General features: G+C 32.7%; 2 pseudogenes; both read right to left on the minus strand.

Annotated features, from left to right (window-relative positions):
- Window positions 1-954: 954 nt before the first annotated feature.
- Window positions 955-1,726, minus strand: LOC146996161 (heat shock cognate 71 kDa protein-like; annotated as a pseudogene).
- A 7,808-nt stretch (window positions 1,727-9,534) lies between these two features.
- On the minus strand, window positions 9,535-10,307 carry LOC146996162 (heat shock cognate 71 kDa protein-like; annotated as a pseudogene).
- Window positions 10,308-12,092: the final 1,785 nt, after the last annotated feature.

Here is a 12,092-nt window from a genome sequence, read left to right on the forward strand (position 1 = left end):
GAAAAGTTTGTCTGCCCTTTTCTTTTACTGGGCACTTTCAAACTTGAGTTTCAGGTTCAATACACTTTCCGTGTGGGAAACACTCAATTGAGGCTATACTACACGTAGAGTACTATACCCTCACATTTCCTTGAGCTCATGGTTTCCTATGTTTGTGTTATAAATTGTAGCAACAGTTGAAAAAGTTAAATTTCAGTTGTTGAAATTTCTGAATTTCATTTTATGTTTCTGCAGCATCGTGTACAAAAAACTGGTATGGATGTTGGAAGTTAAATTTTGTTTTGTTATCATTAATAAGAGAAAAATAGAGTGATAAAATATGTTAAAAACCTAGCAAAATGTGTATTTTCAACAAGAGTATAAGAGCTCTAGTATCGTGACATAAAAACTCAAATGTTTTCAGTGCCAATGCTAATCCATAATTCTAGCGCTAATTAAATGATCCGGAGATCTCCAAAGACCAGTAAAAGACTGAAGATGAGCCTGAATGACAACTCTAATGATTGTACGGACTCTAATGATTACACAAACTGTGAATGGCATGCCCTAAGATATAAACTTACAAATTCAGTTATATTACTATTTCCTATTGCCGCGTAGCTAACCAGCAATATGTTATTAGTGCTTTATTTGTTCTGCACTTAATTACTATATTATAATTTCATTAATCATTTATTATATTTTATATACTGTATTCATTATATTCAAATATTTTATGTCATATTTTATGTAAACATTTTGTTGCCTTGAGATAAATCCAATCAGTTTTCCTACTCACTTAATTTCCTAATAACTAAATTTTCTGCTCTCAATATCTGGACTGTCTTGGGTCGACGGCCGCGACTGCAAGCCTTTTCAGATGGGGGGGGTGATAATCTGTAATGATATTTTTAAATCAATTGATTAAATTAAATTCTATTAATATTGCTTAATAACGTGTTGGCGATTCTCTACCTAAATTTCATCCCTGTTCCTAACTTTTGGTGAAATCCTTTCTTTATCATTTGTAATAGTGATCTCGTTCTCTTTACCAGTACTCTTATCTACAGCAGACACATTCAATATGCCATTGGCATCAATATCGAAGGTAACTTCAATCTGTGGGACACCTCTAGGTGCAGGAGCAATGCCAGTTATTCAAACTTTCCAATAAGATTATTGTCCTTGGTCATTGCACGTTCACCCTCGTAAACTTGGATCAAGACACCTGGTTGATTATCAGAGTAAGTTGTAAATGTTTGTGTCTGACGAGTTGGAATGGTTGTATTACGTTTGATGAGCACAGTCATTACACCACCAGCAGTTTCAATTCCTAGAGACAGTGGGGTTACATCCAACAGCAACAGATCTTGCACTTGTTCAGATTTATCACCATTCAAAATTGCAGCTTGGACTGCAGCACCATATGCGACAGCTTCATCTGGATTAATACTTTTGTTAAGTTCTTTACTATTAAAGAAATCTTGCAGTAGCTTCTGAATTTTAGGAATACGAGTAGATCCACCTACCAGGACAATATCGTGGACTTGAGTTTATCTAATTTTGCATCTCGCAAAGCCTTTTCAACAGGTTCCAATGTGCTTCTAAACAAATCAGCATTCAGTTCTTCAAAACGGGCTCTTGTTATGGTTAAATAGAAATCTACACCTTCAAAGAGAGAATCAATTTCGATGCTGGCTTGAGTACTTGAGGACAGGGTTCTCTTAGCCCTTTCACAGGCAGTATGTATGAGAAATTACATTTCACATATATATATAGAGAGAGAGATATAGAAGACAGATAAATTTAAACACCTAAAGCCAATATTAATTTGGAATCAAAGCAAGGCAATTCCTCAACAATATTAAGAATCGCAACCTCGTATAAGAGATTTAACACAATTATAAAAAATAATCGAAATTAAAATAAGAATTAATAACTGAACAAACTCGAAAAATGAAAATGCGAAAGGGAAAATATACAAATTGTTAACATGTAAGAATTAATCTCCTTTTAAAGAGCTCGGTTACCCAAAGAAAGTTTTCTCAGTTACATGAAATTCTAATTCATATTACAAGAATTTATTAAGTAAATAGTTCAGTATTTAAAATCATTCTCTGGGATTTGGATATACTTATGGATTACGAGGAAATGACGACGCCCTTATACTTATACTTATAGACTCCGCCCTAAGGGGTCTGAAGTCTCGTAATTTTGCCTGAAAGGGCAATATTTTATGATTCATGCAGTGTCTCAAGAATAAAGCTTTGAATATTATAATGAATCATAAATAAATAATAATAAACGAAAGTCCTTAATACAAATGAGATAAAAAGACGAATGATTCAAATTTTATTGGAGAACCAAAAGTGTTAATTTTATATTTAATTTTGAATAAAAGTCTAAACATTATAACGCGTTCGAAATTTTTTTTGAAATAATAATAATAAATAAAATTGTAAAGAAAAATAAAATCAAAAATTTAAAAATAAGTAAATCAAGTTCAAAAATATAATAATAATAGTAATAAAATAAATAATATAAAAATTAATGGTAAGGAGATTAAAATATTAAGAAGAAATAAATATAAAATGTAAAAAGTAACAATAAGAAAATACAAAAAACACAAAAGTAAATATTAATAAACAAATAAGTAAAAATAAATAGCATTAAAATTGAATATGATATAAAAATAGAAAAAAATCCATTAATTGCAAAAATATATATGAAAAAATTCTTAATCTTTAATTAAGGGCTTTAAGATTGGCTAAAATGCACAGTTTAGTCGCATTCAAGCCGCATTCTTGGCTCCCCAATTAATGACTTTTTTATTAAATAAATATAATTCAGCTTATGAGCTCAATTTTTTATCAGTCACAGGTCCGTCAAGGAGGTCCCCCACTTAGTCACTCACTGGTCAATCAGCGTGCAATTTTTTAGCCAGCCACTGGTCAATCATCGCGATCGTCATTTAGTAAGTCTCTGGTGTGTCAATGAACAATTTTGGTCAGATTGATGTCATTCCGAACAAATTTATGACGAATATAAACTGAAAGTATGTCAACTTAGCTCAGATCTTGATAGGTTGCTTTAAAGTGTTATGTTTATTTTTAATTTTCTTAGAGCAAAAATATTTGAGTAACGCTTTTCTTAGGTTTGAAAATGTGAAACGCCGGCTACGATGTGAGGAAGGAGGCTGAGTATTTTCGTCATCAACGTAGATAACAGCGACAGTATCAACGACGATATCAATAAGGCGTTCTTGAAATTCTTGAATTGGTTTCACTTCTATACAGTCTACATGATCCATTTTGCCTTTTATTTCTATTTCATTATTTGTGTTGATGAGATTGCCGAAATCGATGTCCCCTTGTGCTCCAAGATCGTTATGCGATACAAAGCATTCAGCATCCAATGATTTAATAGAGGTATTCAAACTGAGGTCTTCCTGGTTAAAGGTGGTTGTAGCGGTATTCATAGCTGTTTCATTACCTGAGTTATAAGGTTTTGGAAAATCAAAATTCTTTTCTATTTCTTGATGAAGGTAACTAAATTCATTTTCATCACTGAAAAGGTACACATCAGTGGGATTATTATCGAAATCATTTTGAGAAAGGTCGATGTGGTCAGTGGCACTATCAATATGCAAATTAAGATGGTTATTATCAAAAGCTACGTTAGAAACTTCGAGGAAATCGGTGTCATTGTCTATATCCAGTTCAAAGGAATCGTCATTAAATTCATTAATATCAGCATATGAATCAAGGAAATCTACATTATGTACCTTCTTTCCGGCATTAAGGTTGCGTTCATTACGGTTAATGGTGTTTTCATCATTACTTTTCCGAGTTTTCTCTTCTCTTCGAGGAAACAAGATGAAGGCAGTCGCAAAACAAATAAGTATGCCGAATAGGCTGTCGATGAACGGTGTTGGTATAAAAATGTAACACAGTACTGTCAACAAAAAGAAGCCCATTTTAAAAATGGCCCCAATTCGATTTTAGCAATACAAATAATATATTTAAGCAAATACGATCCACACGTAAGATTTTAGCACCACTAGATTTGATATCTCTAATGATTATGGTTGATAAGCATTGTTAAAAATGTATTCATTAACTTTGTTGTAATTCAACAGAAGCTGGAAAACAATTATTGGTAACTTGATTGTTACAAATCTTATTAAAAGGATTCTTTGAATATGTAGCAATGAAAGATCTTCTGATATATAATTTAAAATAAAAAGGAAGTTTCTTTGTGTGTCTTTCGTTCATGCTGAGTGTAAGCTAATAGACCCAGGGCTACGAATTTGGTACATAGGTGCATCTAGGTAAGAGCCAGTGTACCTCGAAGCGAGTATTTCAAAATTGGAATATGTTTTTTTTTATCGTATGTTTTTTCATGAAATCGCATCAAATCGATAATTCTCTCTCATTATATCAGCAATAATGCTATTGTATCACTATTGCCATTGTTTATTGTATCAGAACTGTTGCCATTCGGAAAGATTAAGGCGAAAATTAGCGTTTTAAGAGATTTTAATTAATATCTCTGATCTTTGTTATTTTTTTTTTTTTGGATAAAAGAGGAAGCGGAAAAGCTGACAAAAGAACGAACGCTAAACTACCGCTCCCATAAATATTCAAATAAATATTTTTTGGGGGTTTCTTGTGATACAAAACATAAACGTAATCCTCATATATATATATAACCAAAGATTATTATTATTATTAAAACGAAAATTATGGGAAACATATATTTCAATTGAAAAAATACTTTCAAAACTTGATGTTTTCCTGGTTTTATGAGTGCAAAGCGCAGAATATCAAGTTTACCGTAGACTCTCATGCAAAGCGTTTCTTCTACCTTTGGTTAGGTGAAAATGAATTTAAATATAAACACAATATAAAATATATAAAATGTTTTTAAATCTTTAATAGGCACCTATTTAAGATAAAATCAACTGATTAGCATAAAATTAACTTATATTAGCGTTATATTCTTAGTGGGAAGGTATTCATGCCTAGGAAGGCCTTTAAATGATAAGCTCAACAATATGCTTCCATACAAAACCATCACAAGACACAACATTCTGACATCATACCAGGCTACGACAGTCATAACAAACATTCTGAACATGGTAAACCGAGTGAATAGAATATAACGTTTCAATTCTCTACATTCCTCAAAAATAAGATATAACAATTTGAGTCAACATGGAGTGTTCAGAACGCCTACATTACTAAGGGATTCAGCGAATGGATTTAAGTTCGCTCGTGCGATGGTCACTTTCTCGTCCAACAGATTATGACTAGAGAGTGGAAGGGAGAAAGGGACTTATATGTCATCTTCGGTGCACGAACAGAGCTAAATTATGCGCCTGCTTAAAGCTGTTAGCGGAATATCATTCTAACACTTACACACATGCCTGAAAAAATTCATGAGACTTAAAATGGAAATTTTTATTATCTCTATACTACTTAGTGGGTCACAATCACAGAGTTAAGGGAAGTGGAAGTTTAATTAAACTTTTCTTTTGTCTCTCCTCTAAAATCTCAGAATATTATATTGGATATAAAAAGTCTCACATCGCTTTTCCTCCTACTGAAACCCTTTGATTCTTATTAATATAAATAATAATAATTGTTTTCCGTCACTACTTACCTCACATGAACGTATATGTAATTTAGGCACACGCACCCAACAAAATATCTGATTTCGATACCACACGAATTCCCTGTAAGGACTATTAATTTATAGACATTTCTGCTTCAATTGATTTGCCCCTGTGTCCTCGAATTTTAATTAGATATATATTTATATTTCAATTAATTCAGTTCTCACTTCGCGGCGTAGCAAAAATCAATGGAGATTCAAAATACCTTCATTGAAAACTGTAAAATATATAAAAATCTAAAACATTAAATGCAGTTAAAAACAATTTTTACAATTAAAATTAGAGTTTCTGCGTCCAAACAAGCAACTCAACCAACAAGTAGACAGACCAAAATTTTTGGTGTACAGTTTTGAAAGTTAATGTTTAGTCTACCTTTGCAAAAAGACATGGAAGTTGGCGCACCAAATGATTTAATCCACAGTTCTAATAACAGTGTCTGGCCTCGTTACGCCTACTATCACTTTCACATTGCTCATAATTCGACAGCTATCGCATACACGAAAGGTGTAAAATCCATAACCGAAATATAAGAACAACATAAATTGACCTTTTAAAGGGTTAAAAGGCAAAAATGCAAAATTTATTAATATATAAGAACAAAAATACAGAGCTAAACTAGCTGGTGTAAGAAGACAGGAATATATATATATATATATTTATGCATGTTAAAGTGACCGATTGCAAGGAAAAAGCGAGGAGTACAACTAGATGTTATAGCACTCCCATATACTAAAACATTCTACGGCTACTCATTCTCGAGTTATTCGAGATACGTATCTCACGAAACGAAAATACTTGAAAATACCGAAAAATCTCTGTGCTGAATCTATTTTACAATCCGTTTTTATAAAAAAGTGCGCCATATATTTTATGTCCAGATACTATACCAAAAAAAGTCATTCCAATTGATTTAAAGCGGTAGAAATGAATACTTTTCTTAAAATTTGCTACCCTAAATTTTTCGCAACTATAGTTCTTCATTTAACTCTTACAGGGAACTAGAAGGTGACAGTTTTGTAATTTCAATTCTGCAAAGCCGATTAACGGAATTTAGCTTGCATTTTTCATACCGAAAAAGCGCGTCTTATGATGCATCTTATTAATCTGTAATGATATTTTTAAATCAATTGATTAAATTAAATTCTATTAATATTGCTTAATAACGTGTTGGCGATTCTCTACCTAAATTGCATCCCTGTTCCTAAATTTTGGCGAAATCCTTTCTTTAGTATAAAATATATTAACCTGTTGGCGCCCGCCAAATCGCCAAACTCATAAATCTGTCATATTACATAAAGTCCTTAAGAACACTCCTGATGAGAAGATAGCGTCACCTCGTGATTTCAATTAATATCGCTGATTGGAGGAGCCTCGTGACGCACACATATGTATAAGTAGGGCTTCTGCTTAAGGTACGAGAAGAACGCTTGTGAGATGGATGCTAAAATAAACCTATCACTTTATATTCCAAAATTTGTCTCATTCCTGTTGCCCCGGCTGCACAAAACAAATAATGTATGAGAAATTACATTTCAGAAAGCCGGTAGGATACCACCTTCAAAGGGATTATCTAAAAAAGAAGATACCCAAAGGATTATACGGTGCCGCTGTTATTTGCCGCTGTGCGACTTCTATGTTTCTACATTTTTCTCTAGGCGTTCTTGCTTCAAGAAATTCATCCTTCTGTTACCTGTATTCTGGTATTCTGCAGATTATTTTACGTCCAGAGAAGCACCCTTCTGTCCCCTGTGATGCGTGATCTGTGCTTCCATGGAAAGTTCGTCGTTCATCAAATGTGCTCTTACCGTTGACCTACTTTTGAGGATGGAAATCTTTCCCTACGTCTACGGCGTTCTGTGTTGCTCTCGAGAGCTTTGTGCTTGTGTGGTGATTGATCGTGTTTTGCGAAAATCTAATTAAGAGTGCACAAAAATGTGTATTTTCGTTCGATTTCATCACTCGTATTCTCGTCACAATAAGTCAAACAGAAGCAATTAGTAAAAAGATTGGCGATGCAAATGATATTATTACTATTGAATTATAATTACTGATTTAATAATAGTGTTTTTATTTTGAAAATTTTAAAAAGTATTATTTTGGTATAAATGTATTTTAAATTTGGTATTTAAAGGATGTATTTTGGTTTTAATATTGTTTTGGGAAAATTTAAAGAGTATTATTTTTGAGTTAGTTTTATTTATGAAAGTATTATTAGTTTTATTTATGAAAGTATTATTGAAAGAATAATGGCTAACGAAAACCTCTCTGATCCTCATGATTCATTAAGGGCAGCTAGCGCTGAACCTGAAACAAGTATAATTCCCTTTGACGCGCAGAATGATATGGATATAAAATCACGGCTTGAGTACTTTAACAAAACTCATTTAGATAAAGATGAAACGTGGAAGCTTAATAATGTAGCTCGATATCTAAAAGGTAATGCACTTAGCGTATATGTCAAAAACTGCCATAAAATTACTAAATATGTGGAATTAGTCCAAATTTTAAAGAAAATTTTTTCGACCCCACTTTAACTACGTTTGGTGATTTTGCCAATTACAAGTACAATCATAAAGAGGACATAACGCAATATTTTCGCAAAAAATTAGATATTGGTAAAAAATTAAATCTAACTCATGAAATGATCTTGGAGGGTCTGACGGATGGCCTTCCTATAGAATTAAAATCCTTAATGACGATCAACGCACCCTCTGACCCTATCTCTTGGCTTACTCATGTCCATAAGCTTATTAAGATTAGCGAAAATCAACAAATCAAAAGTGCACCTCCCAGATTTGTTACTCCTATTGGGAACATTCCCCAAGATTACAATCGATTTAATAGAAGTAGAATTTCAGCTACTGTGAGACAAGATTCTCCTAGACCCAACAATTTCCAACGTTTCCAGAGACCAAGTAATTTTTATAATCGGTTCAGTGGTCCAGGATTTACAAGCCATCATAATTATAATTCTCAAAATAGATTGCCATTGCCACCCAGTCCCTGTAGACTTTGCACCCGGAACGGAATCCCAAATGTTTTCACTGGTTTAAGGTTTGTCCTTTCAGAGGGGAGAGATCTGATACACCTAATGTTACGCCCCTTGCAATAGAACCAACCCCAGAAACCCCTCACAGTAGTTGACTATTAAAGGTGTCGGGATATTTGCCCAATAAGAAACGTCTAGAGTGTGTTGTAGACAGTGGTGCCACAATATCGATAGTTTCTTCCAAAACGGCTAGACAATTACGTTTAAAAGTACAAAGAGTTAGGTCTTTTCAGTAACCCAAACTAAAGGAAACATAATCTTTAACAAAATATGTTGTATACAAATGAAAATTGGACGGATTAGTAACCAAATTACCTTGTTTGTTCTTGATAATAATTTGAATTATGTAATTTTAGGACTTTATGAATGCAAATTATTTGAGTTGAGTATTGATTGTAGTAATTTAAAAATTAAACAGAGAGCTATTGTACTTGACTGCCATTTTGACAGCCGACCCATATCTCTTCACCTCCAACTTCAAGGTGGTACAAGAAATGTTTATCCATGTGTTAATAATGATGATGATGTAAGAAATTTTCAAACCTGTAAATATCGGACTACAAATCCAATTTATCATTAATCATTTATTATATTTTATATACTGTATTCATTATATTCCAACCATTATTAAATCCAATCAGTTTTCCTACTCACTTAATTTCCTAATAACTAAATTTTCTGCTCTCAATTTCTGGACTGTCTTGGGTCGACGGCCGCGACTGCAAGCCTTTTCAGTTGGGGGGGGGATAATCTGTAATGATATTTTTAAATCAATTGATTAAATTAAATTCTATTAATATTGCTTAATAACGTGTTGGCGATTCTCTACCTAAATTGCATCCCTGTTCCTAAATTTTGGCGAAATCCTTTCTTTATCATTCGTAATAGTGATCTTGTTCTCTTTTCCAGTACTCTTATCTACAGCAGACACATTCAATATGCCATTGGCATCAATATCGAAGGTAGCTTCAATCTGTGGGACACCTTTAGGTGCAGGAGGAATGCCAGTTATTCAAACTTTCCAAGAGGAATATTGTCCTTGGTCATTGCACGTTCACCCTCGTAAACTTGGATCAAGACACCTGGTTGATTATCAGAGTAAGTTGTAAATGTTTTTGTCTGACAAGTTGGAATGGTTGTATTACGTTTGATGAGCACAGTCATTACACCACCAGCAGTTTCAATTCCTAGAGACAGTGGGGTTACATCCAACAGCAACAGATCTTGCACTTGTTCAGATTTATCACCATTCAAAATTGCAGCTCCGACTGCAGCACCATATGCGACAGCTTCATCTGGATTAATACTTTTGTTAAGTTCTTTACCATTAAAGAAATCTTGCAGTAGCTTCTGAATTTTAGGAATACGAGTAGATCCACCTACCAGGACAATATCGTGGACTTGAGCTTTATCTAATTTTGCATCTCGCAAAGCCTTTTCAACAGGTTCCAATGTGCTTCTAAACAAATCAGCATTCAGTTCTTCAAAACGGGCTCTTGTTATGGTTGAATAGAAATCTACACCTTCAAAGAGAGAATCAATTTCGATGCTGGCTTGAGTACTTGAGGACAGGGTTCTCTTAGCCCTTTCACAGGCAGTATGTATGAGAAATTACGTTTCATATATATAGAGAGAGAGAGAGATATAGAAGACAGATAAATTTAAACACCTAAAACCAATATTAATTTGGAATCAAAGAAAGGCAATTCCTCAACAATATTAATACCATGTATAAGAGTTTTAACACAATTATAAAAAATAATCGAAATTAAAATAAGAATTAATAATTGAACAAACTCGAAAAATAAAAATGCGAAAGGGAAAATATACAAATTGTTAACATGTAAGAATTAATCTCCTTTTAAAGAGCTCGGTTACCCAAAGAAAGTTTTCTCAGTTACATGAAATTCGAATTCATATTACAAGAATTTATTAAATAATAGTTCAGTATTTAAAATCATTCTCTGGGATTTGGATATACTTATGGATTACGAGGAAATGACGACGCCCTTATACTTATAATTATAGACTCCGCCCTAAGGGGGTCTGAAGTCTCGTAATTTTGCCTGAAAGGGCAATATTTTATGATTCATGCAGTGTCTCAAGAATAAAGCTTTGAATATTATAATGAATCATAAATAAATAATAATAAACGAAAGTCCTTAATACAAACGAGATGAAAAGACGAATGATTCAAATTTTATTGGAGAACCAAAAGTGTTAATTTTACATTTAATTTTGAATAAAAGTCTAAACATTATAACGCGTTCGAAATTTTTTTTGAAATAATAATAATAAATAAAATTGTAATGAAAAATAAAATCAAAAATTTAAAAATAAGTAAATCAAGTTCAAAAATATAATAATAATAGTAATAAAATAAATAATATAAAAATTAATGGTAAGGAGTGTAAAATATTAAGAAGAAATAAATATAAAATGTAAAAAGTAACAATAAGAAAATACAAAAAACACAAAAGTAAATATTAATAAACAAATAAGTAAAAATAAATAGCATTAAAATTGAATATGATATAAAAATAGTAAAAAAATCCATTAATTACAAAAATATACATAAAAAAATTCTTAATCTTTAATTAAGGGCTTTAAGTTTGGCTAAAATGCACAGTTTAGTCGAATTCAAGCCGCATCCTTGGCTCCCCACTTAATGACTTTTTTATTAAATAAATATAATTGAGCTTATGAGCTCAATTTTTTATCAGTCACAGGTCCGTCAAGGAGGTCCCCACTTAGTCACTCACTGGTCAATCAGCGTGCAATTTTTTAGCCAGCCACTGGTCAATCATCGAGATCGTCATTTAGTAAGTCTCTGGTGTGTCAATGAACAATTTTGGTCAGATTGATGTCATTTCGAACAAATTTATGACGAATATAAACTGAAAGTATGTCAACTTAGCTCAGATCTTGATAGGTTGCTTTAAAGTGTTATGTTTATTTTTAATTTTCTTAGAGCAAAAATATTTGAGTAACGCTTTTCTTAGGTTTGAAAATGTGAAACGCCGGCTACGATGTGAGGAAGGAGGCTGAGTATTCTCGTCATCAACGTAGATAACAGCGACAGTATCAACGACGATATCAATAAGGCGCTCTTGAAATTCTTGAATTGGTTTCACTTCTATACTGTCTACATGAACCATTTTGCCTTTTATTTCTATTTCATTATTTGTGTTGATGAGATTGCCGAAATCGATGTCCCCTTGTGCTCCAAGATCGTTATGCGATACAAAGCATTTAGCATCCAATGATTTAATAGAGGTATTCAAACTGAGTTCTTCCTGGTTAAAGGTGGTTGTAGCGGTATTCATGGCTGTTTGATTACCTGAGTTATAAGGTTTTGGAAAATCAAAATTCTTTTCTGTTTCTTGA

The sequence above is a fragment of the Stegodyphus dumicola genome, chromosome 7 (assembly GCF_044657685.1).
Source record: "Stegodyphus dumicola isolate Sdum_Otavi_A_Nest chromosome 7, ASM4465768v1".
In the NCBI taxonomy this organism is placed as follows: Eukaryota; Metazoa; Arthropoda; class Arachnida; order Araneae; family Eresidae; genus Stegodyphus; species Stegodyphus dumicola.